Genomic DNA, 12273 nt, shown 5'->3' on the forward strand with positions numbered 1-12273 from the left:
TGTAGGATAATCCAATGTTTTTTTAAAATTATAGGTGGGTAATGACCCAACACCATTACCACAAGAAGATATAAATGACATTTGTTCATTTTGGATCGGTTCCTTCCTGTCATTTTATAGTCTTAAACAACACTAGTTTCTCCTGAAATTTGTAACCAATGTGTATAGGTTTTTTGCTACTGATATGTATTCAGTTTTGTCATCTAGTTCTGTTATCAAATAAGTATATAGGTTATATTAGTGTACCATTTTGAATATGAGCATACTAGACTATGTTACAAATTGTGCAAAAAAATTAATTTTGTATATGTAAAATAAAATTTTCTAGTTCGTTTAGAGATGTGTCAATAGACTTTGTATTGAAATGTGAATATAGTTTCGGTCTAAAAAAATACAAGTCAAAATTTATAACAAATTATATTAACAAAAATTGCTTTTCCCTCTGTTTGAAATTCAAACTAAGGTAAATGCCTATTTTTCATCTTAGATATTACCAACAACTAAGAGGTATGCTGGCACACGGTTTCTGGTTTGAAAAATAAAAAATATAGTTGCCGAGGCTCTAATTTATGTCAAGTACAATTTTTATCTCAATGAAACTTGAACTAAGGAAAAAATTGACTAATTTTCATGACTCTCTTTGTTATCTTGTCTATAAAATCGAGATAAGTCCCATTTTTCAACCGAGGTAAAACAGTTTTTTGGTGCTATTGTAATTAGTTAGCCCAATTCATATATTAACTTATATAATTATAAGTCCATTTTTAAAAATAATTTTCAAATTCATACATACATTAACAACTTCATTTTCAATAACAATTTTATTGAATAAGTATTTAAAAATATACGCACGCTTTTATATCTATTTTGTCAAAAATTCAATAAATAATCCAAATATTAGAGAAATCTCAAAAATCTAGAAACCAAGGATTTTGTAAAAACCATCTATATTAATCCATATATCCGAAAAACCACCAAGTTTTTTAAAAAATTCGAATAACTATAAAGATATTTTGATAAAATTTTATACATAATGGAGGATGTCAGGTTTAATTGGATGGGTGCCACAACATTTCAAGAAAAATAGAAATAATTCTCAAAAGAGCTACCACAAGCTCTAGAGCCATATGGATGCCTTAATTTATATTCATTTGAAAATACATGGTATGAAGCACGAACGAAGAAGAAGCGGGTGAAATTATAATTAAACAAAAGAATATATTTTTGTTTATCAAATTCCATCTTACATCTCAACTATATATGGATATTTAAAAACTAAATATCCATCGTCAATTCATCACTTGATTAATATAAATTCTTCAAAAACCTAAATAGTATTCCTATCAATTTTTATTTAAAATATTATTAGACTCTTTCAAAAACATCTAAAAGAATAACAATTATTGTGTGGAAAAAAATACTATAAATAATTCTACAAGATTATTTTTTATAAATAGTACAGGAAAGTGTAAATGAACAAAATTATAAAAAATGAATGATAAATAATTGAAAATATAATAAAAATAAAAGTAAATAATTTGTCAAAGCATTTTTCTTCTAGCAATGTATAATAGAAAAGGGAGAGGTATTTATTTATTATTTTGATGGTTATAATTTACAATAACTCTTTCTTAGTTTTCGAAACAACAGCATCTCGCATTCCATGGAGTTTGATAAACACATCTGCCACCAGATTTGAAACCCATATCAATGCAAGTTTTATTACAAATATGATTGTCTCCAAAATCTGTGCATCTTCTACGTATGCATTTATTTGGCTCACGATCCTGAGACTTCACAGATGCTACAATCAAATTAGAGTTCATTAATCCAAATGGTTAAGAAGTCTAAAAATTTAAAGCTAACATTATTTCATTACCTGCTGACAGCAAAATCATAGCAATGCTAAAAATACAGAAAAGAGAGAGGCGGTCGAAACGAAAAGTCATTTTGTAGAATTTCACCCTTTATTTTTCGGTCAGATCAACTAGTGTATATATCTTTATCTATCTATCCATCTATATGTATATATATACTCCCTTCCTTCTTTATAATAAAATATTGTAACTTTTCAAAAGGTCTTTCCATTAACTTATATGATTTTTTTATAATAAAAATGAGCAAACCATCAATGTAAAGTCTTACTTTAAAAAGAGTCCCAATAGAAATATATCTTTAAAATATTGAAGAATAAGAATTTTTAAGTATTGTATAATTAATTTTGTTGTATATTATTCCCTTTTGAAAAGACTTCTCATTTAAATTTTAATTCTTATTTTTGTAGGAAATATTTAATTCTAACATTAATAGCACTTATTTTAATATATTAAAATGTTAATTCATTTTTTTAAATGTCTACACTAATAATATTAATTATTATTATTTTATTATTAATAAAATTTCAAAAAGGTTTTATCATTACATATTATAATTCTATATCATAAAATGGAACAAAATGTCTTTATACAATCTTAGCTAAAAATGTGTCCATATAAATAAACTTCTTAGAATATTGGAAAAAATTTATTTAATTATTTTTATATTATTTTATTCATATCATATTATCTACACAATTGTCACTTTAAATTTCAATTTTTTTTCAAATTTTATTAGATTTAATTCTCACCGTTTTTTAGTATGAAAATTTAAGTTTTACTTTAATAGATCTTATTTTTATATCTAAAAACACAATTCATTTTTACAAACTCCGCTGAGTTTTGCGGGTAGGATGCATTTGATTAAAAGTGTTTTATTTGCCATTGCAAAATACTGGTTATATTGTATGCCCCTCCCAAAGAAAATAATAAAGGATGTTGAAACCATATGTCGTTCCTTTCTTTGGTCTGGAACTGATAAGATCTCGAGGAAAACCCATATTTCTTAGAAGCCTGTTTTTTTCACCGAGGAAGCAAGGGGGTATTAATATCATATCCTTAGCATACTGGAATAAGGCTTGTATCATGAAATTACTATCGGTTAGACGCATTCATTCTTACTACACTATAGGGATAAATATTATGGAGATGCCTGTGACAGTGTCATGCTCTTAGATCCTCAAGGCAATTCTAAACCAGAAGGACGGTATTAAACTCAACCAGAGTTGGGGGAAATTATGCACAAGGAGAAATCCAAAACAGGTGTGATGTATATTGAGGTTAAAGAGAAGTATCAAATCGTCACAAAGAAGAAAATCATGTATGGTAATGCGGCTAGGTCTCGTGCACTATTCATGACGTCGTTAGTTTGCCATAATAGTCATGCAACAAAATAGAGGCTCCATAGGTTTGGGCTTGTTGAAAACAATATTTGTGTGTGTTGCAGGAAAACAAAAGCAATTAAGCGATTGTTATATAATTGCCCATGATTGAAAAACATGTGGGATTATGTTCTAGAATGCGTGCGTGTGAATCACAAACTTGGATGTTGGTTTGAGGAATTGGCTTGGATGATTGACCAGAAAAAGGGTAAAGGGTGAGAAGATTCTATTCTAAAGTATGCTTTTGCTGAAACAATTTATGGGGCGTTGAAGTTTCGTAATGAGTGCAGTTTCGGTAAAAGCTCAAATAGGCAGTTAGTTAGTATAGTTTATAGAATATCGATGATGCCTCATCTAAGAAAACACATTAGCAAGCTCATGATGCCACAGGTCTTCTTTTTTATTAATTGGTGGTTGGCTCGAACCGTTTGATCGCCCTATTTGTACTTGTTTTTTGGAGTAAATAAAAATTCTTTTATTAAAAAAAATAACATAAAGTAACTTTTAAAAGATTTCAATGCTCGAATAACATGCATTTAGAATAATACTTTTCAAAACATCATATATGGTACTAAGTAAAATCATAGTGTTTATATGACATCCAAAACATGTACAATACATGGTTTCATAACATATTACATCTACAAAGTGGATATCAAAATAAAATGGTAAACAATCACATCAGAAACCTAATAAATGGACAATAACCTAAAAGTTATCTGAAATATGCAAAATCCCCTCAATAACCTAAAAGTACTTGGATTCAACTTCAACCATAACATAGTTATTTTGCAAGGTTGTACGATCATCCTTTTATTTTGAATGGTGTTTCGATTTATAATGTGTTGATGATGAAGAATGTTGTTTTTTTTTCACTAGGGTGTAAAAATTTTTTGAGAAATAATGAAAACTGAATGAGACTAAAAATTACGATGTTGGAATAAAGTAATGTTTAGAGTTCATATCTAGGTTGGTAGAAAAAACCGAGGGAAAAAAATTGACATAAATGTCGCTTCCAATTTAACTAACTAAAATATTAATCAACAATTCGTGTCGATTTTCAGTAAAACCGACTGAAAAGATAATTTAAAAAATAAAGGCGCAATTTAGGTTCTAATTAAAGCATGAAATGGCAAGAGTTAAAAATCAAAGCGCAATCTCTGAACTATTTTTTATGTCTTTTTTAGAAAAACCCGAGGGATAAAATTTATAGTTTATAAAAAGACACTAAAACGGCAAGTTCTAGGTCATTTGACCTCGGTTTTTAATTGGTTGAGGTAAAAGTTTGTTATTAAATGTATTATTTATTGTAGTTACCCAACTAATATGTGTGTTCATATTATGTTATGAAATATATGTGAGATATAGTCGTTGAAAGCATTAGTGATTCGGGGTCTAAGGTATTCACTTTTCCATGTGCACGTAATCTGTTTTTATTAGTTGTTAAGTTAGTGTTGTTTTTGCTAACTAGAAAAAGTTTTATGTTACAAGGTTTATGTCGTGGTTTTGTAGGGTAATCCAATTTTTTTTTTAAATTATAGGTGGGTAATGACCCAACACCATTACCACAAGAAGATACAAATGACATTTGTTCATGTTGGATCGGTTCCTTCCTGTCATTTTATAGTCTTAAACAACACTAGTTTCTCCTGAAATTTGTAACCAATGTGTATAGGTTTTTTGCTACTGATATGTATTCAGTTTTGTCATCTAGTTCTGTTAACAAATAAGTATATAGGTTCTATTAGTGTACCATTTTGAATATGAGCATACTAGACTATGTTACAAATTGTGAAAAAAAAAATTGTATATGTAAAATAAAATTTTCTAGTTCGTTTAGAGATGTGTAAATAGACTTTGTATTGAAATGTGTATATAGCTTCGGTCTAAAAAATACAAGTAAAAATTTATAACAAATTATATTAACAAAAATTGCTTTTCCCTCTGTTTGAAATTCAAACTAAGGTAAATGCCTATTTTTCATCTTAGATATTACCAACAACTAAGAGGTATACTGGCACACGGTTTCTGGTTTGAAAAATAAAAAATATAGTTGCCGAGGCTCTAATCTATGTCAAGTACAATTTTTATCTCAATGAAACTTTAACTAAGGTAAAAATTGACTAATTTTCATGATTCTCTTTGTTATCTTGTCTATAAAATCGAGATAAGTCCCATTTTTCAACCGAGGTAAAACAGTTTTTTGGTGCTATTGTAATTAGTTACCCCAATTCATATATTAACTTATATAATTATAAGTCCATTTTTAAAAATAATTTTCAAATTCATACATACATTAACAACTTCATTTTCAATAACAATTTTATTGAATAAGTATTTAAAAATATACGCACGCTTTTATATCTATTTTGTCAAAAATTTAATAAATAATCCAAATATTAGAGAAATCTCAAAAATATAGAAACCAAGGATTTTGTAAAAACCATCTATATTAATCCATATATCCGAAAAACCACCAAGTTTTTTAAAAAATTCGAATAACTATAAAGATATTTTGATAAAATTTTATACATAATGGAGGATGTCAGGTTTAATTGGATGGGTGCCACAACATTTCAAGAAAAATAGAAATAATTCTCAAAAGAGCTACCACAAGCTCTAGAGCCATAAGGATGCCTTAATTTATATTCATTTGAAAATACATGGTATGAAGCACGAACGAAGAAGAAGCGGGTGAAATTATAATTAAACAAAAGAATATATTTTTGTTTATCAAATTCCATCTTACATCTCAACTATATATGGATATTTAAAAACTAAATATCCATCGTCAATTCATCACTTGGTTAATATAAATTATTCAAAAACCTAAATAGTATTCCTATCAATTTTTATTTAAAATATTATTAGACTCTTTCAAAAACATCTAAAAGAATAACAATTATTGTGTGGAAAAAAATACTATAAATAATTCTACAAGATTATTTTTTATAAATAGTACAGGAAAGTGTAAATGAACAAAATTATAAAAAATGAATGATAAATAATTGAAAATATAATAAAAATAAAAGTAAATAATTTGTCAAAGCATTTTTCTTCTAGCAATGTATAATAGAAAAGGGAGAGGTATTTATTTATTATTTTGATGGTTATAATTTACAATAACTCTTTCTTAGTTTTCGAAACAACAACATCTCGCATTCCATGGAGTTTGATAAACACATCTGCCACCAGATTTGAAACCCATATCAATGCAAGTTTTATTACAAATATGATTGTCTCCAAAATCTGTGCATCTTCTACGTATGCATTTATTTGGCTCACGATCTTGAGACTTCACAGATGCTACAATCAAATTAGAGTTCATTAATCCAAATGGTTAAGAAGTCTAAAAATTTAAAGCTAACATTATTTCATTACCTGCTGACAGCAAAACCATAGCAATGCTAAAAATACAGAAAAGAGAGAGGCGGTCGAAACGAAAAGTCATTTTGTAGAATTTCACCCTTTATTTTTCGGTCAGATCAACTAGTGTATATATCTTTATCTATCTATCCATCTATATGTATATATATACTCCCTTCCTTCTTTATAATAAAATATTGTAACTTTTCAAAAGGTCTTTCCATTAACTTATATGATTTTTTTATAATAAAAATGAGCAAACCATCAATGTAAAGTCTTACTTTAAAAAGAGTCCCAATAGAAATATATCTTTAAAATATTGAAGAATAAGAATTTTTAAGTATTGTATAATTAATTTTGTTGTATATTATTCCCTTTTGAAAAGACTTCTCATTTAAATTTTAATTCTTATTTTTGTAGGAAATATTTAATTCTAACATTAATAGCACTTATTTTAATATATTAAAATGTTAATTCATTTTTTTAAATGTCTACACTAATAATATTAATTATTATTATTTTATTATTAATAAAATTTCAAAAAGGTTTTATCATTACATATTATAATTCTATATCATAAAATGGAACAAAATGTCTTTATACAATCTTAGCTAAAAATGTGTCCATATAAATAAACTTCTTAGAATATTGGAAAAATTTTTTTTGATTATTTTTATATTATTTTATTCATATCATATTATCTACACAATTGTCACTTTAAATTTCAATTTTTTTTCAAATTTTATTAGATTTAATTCTCACCGTTTTTTAGTATGAAAATTTAAGTTTTACTTTAATAGATCTTATTTTTATATCTAAAAACACAATTCATTTTTACAAACTCCGCTGAGTTTTGCGGGTAGGATGCATTTGATTAAAAGTGTTTTATTTGCCATTGCAAAATACTGGTTATATTGTATGCCCCTCCCAAAGAAAATAATAAAGGATGTTGAAACCATATGTCGTTCCTTTCTTTGGTCTGGAACTGATAAGATCTCGAGGAAAACCCATATTTCTTAGAAGCCTGTTTTTTTCACCGAGGAAGCAAGGGGGTATTAATATCATATCCTTAGCATACTGGAATAAGGCTTGTATCATGAAATTAATATCGGTTAGACGCATTCATTCTTACTACACTATAGGGATAAATATTATGGAGATGCCTGTGACAGTGTCATGCTCTTAGATCCTCAAGGCAATTCTAAACCAGAAGGACGGTATTAAACTCAACCAGAGTTGGGGGAAATTATGCACAAGGAGAAATCCAAAACAGGTGTGATGTATATTGAGGTTAAAGAGAAGTATCAAATCGTCACAAAGAAGAAAATCATGTATGGTAATGCGGCTAGGTCTCGTGCACTATTCATGACGTCGTTAGTTTGCCATAATAGTCATGCAACAAAATAGAGGCTCCATAGGTTTGGGCTTGTTGAAAACAATATTTGTGTGTGTTGCAGGAAAACAAAAGCAATTAAGCGATTGTTATATAATTGCCCATGATTGAAAAACATGTGGGATTATGTTCTAGAATGCGTGCGTGTGAATCACAAACTTGGATGTTGGTTTGAGGAATTGGCTTGGATGATTGACCAGAAAAAGGGTAAAGGGTGAGAAGATTCTATTCTAAAGTATGCTTTTGCTGAAACAATTTATGGGGCGTTGAAGTTTCGTAATGAGTGCAGTTTCGGTAAAAGCTCAAATAGGCAGTTAGTTAGTATAGTTTATAGAATATCGATGATGCCTCATCTAAGAAAACACATTAGCAAGCTCATGATGCCACAGGTCTTCTTTTTTATTAATTGGTGGTTGGCTCGAACCGTTTGATCGCCCTATTTGTACTTGTTTTTTGGAGTAAATAAAAATTCTTTTATTAAAAAAAATAACATAAAGTAACTTTTAAAAGATTTCAATGCTCGAATAACATGCATTTAGAATAATACTTTTCAAAACATCATATATGGTACTAAGTAAAATCATAGTGTTTATATGACATCCAAAACATGTACAATACATGGTTTCATAACATATTACATCTACAAAGTGGATATCAAAATAAAATGGTAAACAATCACATCAGAAACCTAATAAATGGACAATAACCTAAAAGTTATCTGAAATATGCAAAATCCCCTCAATAACCTAAAAGTACTTGGATTCAACTTCAACCATAACATAGTTATTTTGCAAGGTTGTACGATCATCCTTTTATTTTGAATGGTGTTTCGATTTATAATGTGTTGATGATGAAGAATGTTGTTTTTTTTTTCACTAGGGTGTAAAATTTTTTTGAGAAATAATGAAAACTGAATGAGACTAAAAATTACGATGTTGGAATAAAGTAATGTTTAGAGTTCATATCTAGGTTGGTAGAAAAAACCGAGGGAAAAAAATTGACATAAATGTCGCTTCCAATTTAACTAACTAAAATATTAATCAACAATTCGTGTCGATTTTCAGTAAAACCGACTGAAAAGATAATTTAAAAAATAAAGGCGCAATTTAGGTTCTAATTAAAGCATGAAATGGCAAGAGTTAAAAATCAAAGCGCAATCTCTGAACTATTTTTTATGTCTTTTTTAGAAAAACCCGAGGGATAAAATTTATAGTTTATAAAAAGACACTAAAACGGCAAGTTCTAGGTCATTTGACCTCGGTTTTTAATTGGTTGAGGTAAAAGTTTGTTATTAAATGTATTATTTATTGTAGTTACCCAACTAATATGTGTGTTCATATTATGTTATGAAATATATGTGAGATATAGTCGTTGAAAGCATTAGTGATTCGGGGTCTAAGGTATTCACTTTTCCATGTGCACGTAATCTGTTTTTATTAGTTGTTAAGTTAGTGTTGTTTTTGCTAACTAGAAAAAGTTTTATGTTACAAGGTTTATGTCGTGGTTTTGTAGGGTAATCCAATTTTTTTTTTAAATTATAGGTGGGTAATGACCCAACACCATTACCACAAGAAGATACAAATGACATTTGTTCATGTTGGATCGGTTCCTTCCTGTCATTTTATAGTCTTAAACAACACTAGTTTCTCCTGAAATTTGTAACCAATGTGTATAGGTTTTTTGCTACTGATATGTATTCAGTTTTGTCATCTAGTTCTGTTAACAAATAAGTATATAGGTTCTATTAGTGTACCATTTTGAATATGAGCATACTAGACTATGTTACAAATTGTGAAAAAAAAAAAATTGTATATGTAAAATAAAATTTTCTAGTTCGTTTAGAGATGTGTAAATAGACTTTGTATTGAAATGTGTATATAGCTTCGGTCTAAAAAATACAAGTAAAAATTTATAACAAATTATATTAACAAAAATTGCTTTTCCCTCTGTTTGAAATTCAAACTAAGGTAAATGCCTATTTTTCATCTTAGATATTACCAACAACTAAGAGGTATACTGGCACACGGTTTCTGGTTTGAAAAATAAAAAATATAGTTGCCGAGGCTCTAATCTATGTCAAGTACAATTTTTATCTCAATGAAACTTTAACTAAGGAAAAAATTGACTAATTTTCATGATTCTCTTTGTTATCTTGTCTATAAAATCGAGATAAGTCCCATTTTTCAACCGAGGTAAAACAGTTTTTTGGTGCTATTGTAATTAGTTAGCCCAATTCATATATTAACTTATATAATTATAAGTCCATTTTTAAAAATAATTTTCAAATTCATACATACATTAACAACTTCATTTTCAATAACAATTTTATTGAATAAGTATTTAAAAATATACGCACGCTTTTATATCTATTTTGTCAAAAATTCAATAAATAATCCAAATATTAGAGAAATCTCAAAAATCTAGAAACCAAGGATTTTGTAAAAACCATCTATATTAATCCATATATCCGAAAAACCACCAAGTTTTTTAAAAAATTCGAATAACTATAAAGATATTTTGATAAAATTTTATACATAATGGAGGATGTCAGGTTTAATTGGATGGGTGCCACAACATTTCAAGAAAAATAGAAATAATTCTCAAAAGAGCTACCACAAGCTCTAGATCCATAAGGATGCCTTAATTTATATTCATTTGAAAATACATGGTATGAAGCACGAACGAAGAAGAAGCGGGTGAAATTATAATTAAACAAAAGAATATATTTTTGTTTATCAAATTCCATCTTACATCTCAACTATATATGGATATTTAAAAACTAAATATCCATCGTCAATTCATCACTTGGTTAATATAAATTCTTCAAAAACCTAAATAGTATTCCTATCAATTTTTATTTAAAATATTATTAGACTCTTTCAAAAACATCTAAAAGAATAACAATTATTGTGTGGAAAAAAATACTATAAATAATTCTACAAGATTATTTTTTATAAATAGTACAGGAAAGTGTAAATGAACAAAATTATAAAAAATGAATGATAAATAATTGAAAATATAATAAAAATAAAAGTAAATAATTTGTCAAAGCATTTTTCTTCTAGCAATGTATAATAGAAAAGGGAGAGGTATTTATTTATTATTTTGATGGTTATAATTTACAATAACTCTTTCTTAGTTTTCGAAACAACAGCATCTCGCATTCCATGGAGTTTGATAAACACATCTGCCACCAGATTTGAAACCCATATCAATGCAAGTTTTATTACAAATATGATTGTCTCCAAAATCTGTGCATCTTCTATGTATGCATTTATTTGGCTCACGATCTTGAGACTTCACAGATGCTACAATCAAATTAGAGTTCATTAATCCAAATGGTTAAGAAGTCTAAAAATTTAAAGCTAACATTATTTCATTACCTGCTGAAAGCAAAACCATAGCAATGCTAAAAATACAGAAAAGAGAGAGGCGGTCGAAACGAAAAGTCATTTTGTAGAATTTCACCCTTTATTTTTCGGTCAGATCAACTAGTGTATATATCTTTATCTATCTAACCATCTATATGTATATATATACTCCCTTCCTTCTTTATAATAAAATATTGTAACTTTTCAAAAGGTCTTTCCATTAACTTATATGATTTTTTTATAATAAAAATGAGCAAACCATCAATGTAAAGTCTTACTTTAAAAAGAGTCCCAATAGAAATATATCTTTAAAATATTGAAGAATAAGAATTTTTAATTATTGTATAATTAATTTTGTTGTATATTATTCCCTTTTGAAAAGACTTTTCATTTAAATTTTAATTCTTATTTTTGTAGGAAATATTTAATTCTAACATTAATAGCACTTATTTTAATATATTAAAATGTTAATTCATTTTTTTAAATGTCTACACTGATAATATTAATTATTATTATTTTATTATTAATAAAATTTCAAAAAGTTTTTATCATTACATATTATAATTCTATATCATAAAATGGAACAAAATGTCTTTATACAATCTTAGCTAAAAATGTGTCCATATAAATAAACTTCTTAGAATATTGGAAAAAGTTTTTTTGATTATTTTTATATTATTTTATTCATATCATATTATCTACACAATTGTCACTTTAAATTTCAATTTTTTTTCAAATTTTATTAGATTAATTCTCACCGTTTTTTAGTATGAAAATTTAAGTTTTACTTTAATAGATCTTATTTTTATATCTAAAAACACAATTCATTTTTACAGACTCTGCTGAGTTTTGCGGGTAGGATGCAGTTGATTAAAAGTGTTTTATTT

The 12273-nt window shown here is 27.2% G+C and overlaps 2 long non-coding RNA genes across 2 annotated transcripts; both read right to left on the reverse strand.

The window, feature by feature from the left end:
* Positions 1–1568: 1568 nt before the first annotated feature.
* Positions 1569–1989, reverse strand: LOC131641391 (uncharacterized). Its single transcript, XR_009295505.1, has 2 exons — positions 1880–1989; positions 1569–1804 (listed from the first exon to the last, which is right to left on the reverse strand). It is a non-coding gene; the product is annotated as an uncharacterized LOC131641391 (long non-coding RNA).
* Positions 1990–11087: 9098 nt separating this feature from the next.
* On the reverse strand, positions 11088–11530 carry LOC131641390 (uncharacterized). The gene is made up of 2 exons (XR_009295504.1): positions 11399–11530; positions 11088–11323 (listed from the first exon to the last, which is right to left on the reverse strand). It is a non-coding gene; the product is annotated as an uncharacterized LOC131641390 (long non-coding RNA).
* Positions 11531–12273: the final 743 nt, after the last annotated feature.

This window comes from Vicia villosa, unplaced genomic scaffold (genome assembly GCF_029867415.1).
Source record: "Vicia villosa cultivar HV-30 ecotype Madison, WI unplaced genomic scaffold, Vvil1.0 ctg.003712F_1_1, whole genome shotgun sequence".
In the NCBI taxonomy this organism is placed as follows: domain Eukaryota; kingdom Viridiplantae; phylum Streptophyta; class Magnoliopsida; order Fabales; family Fabaceae; genus Vicia; species Vicia villosa.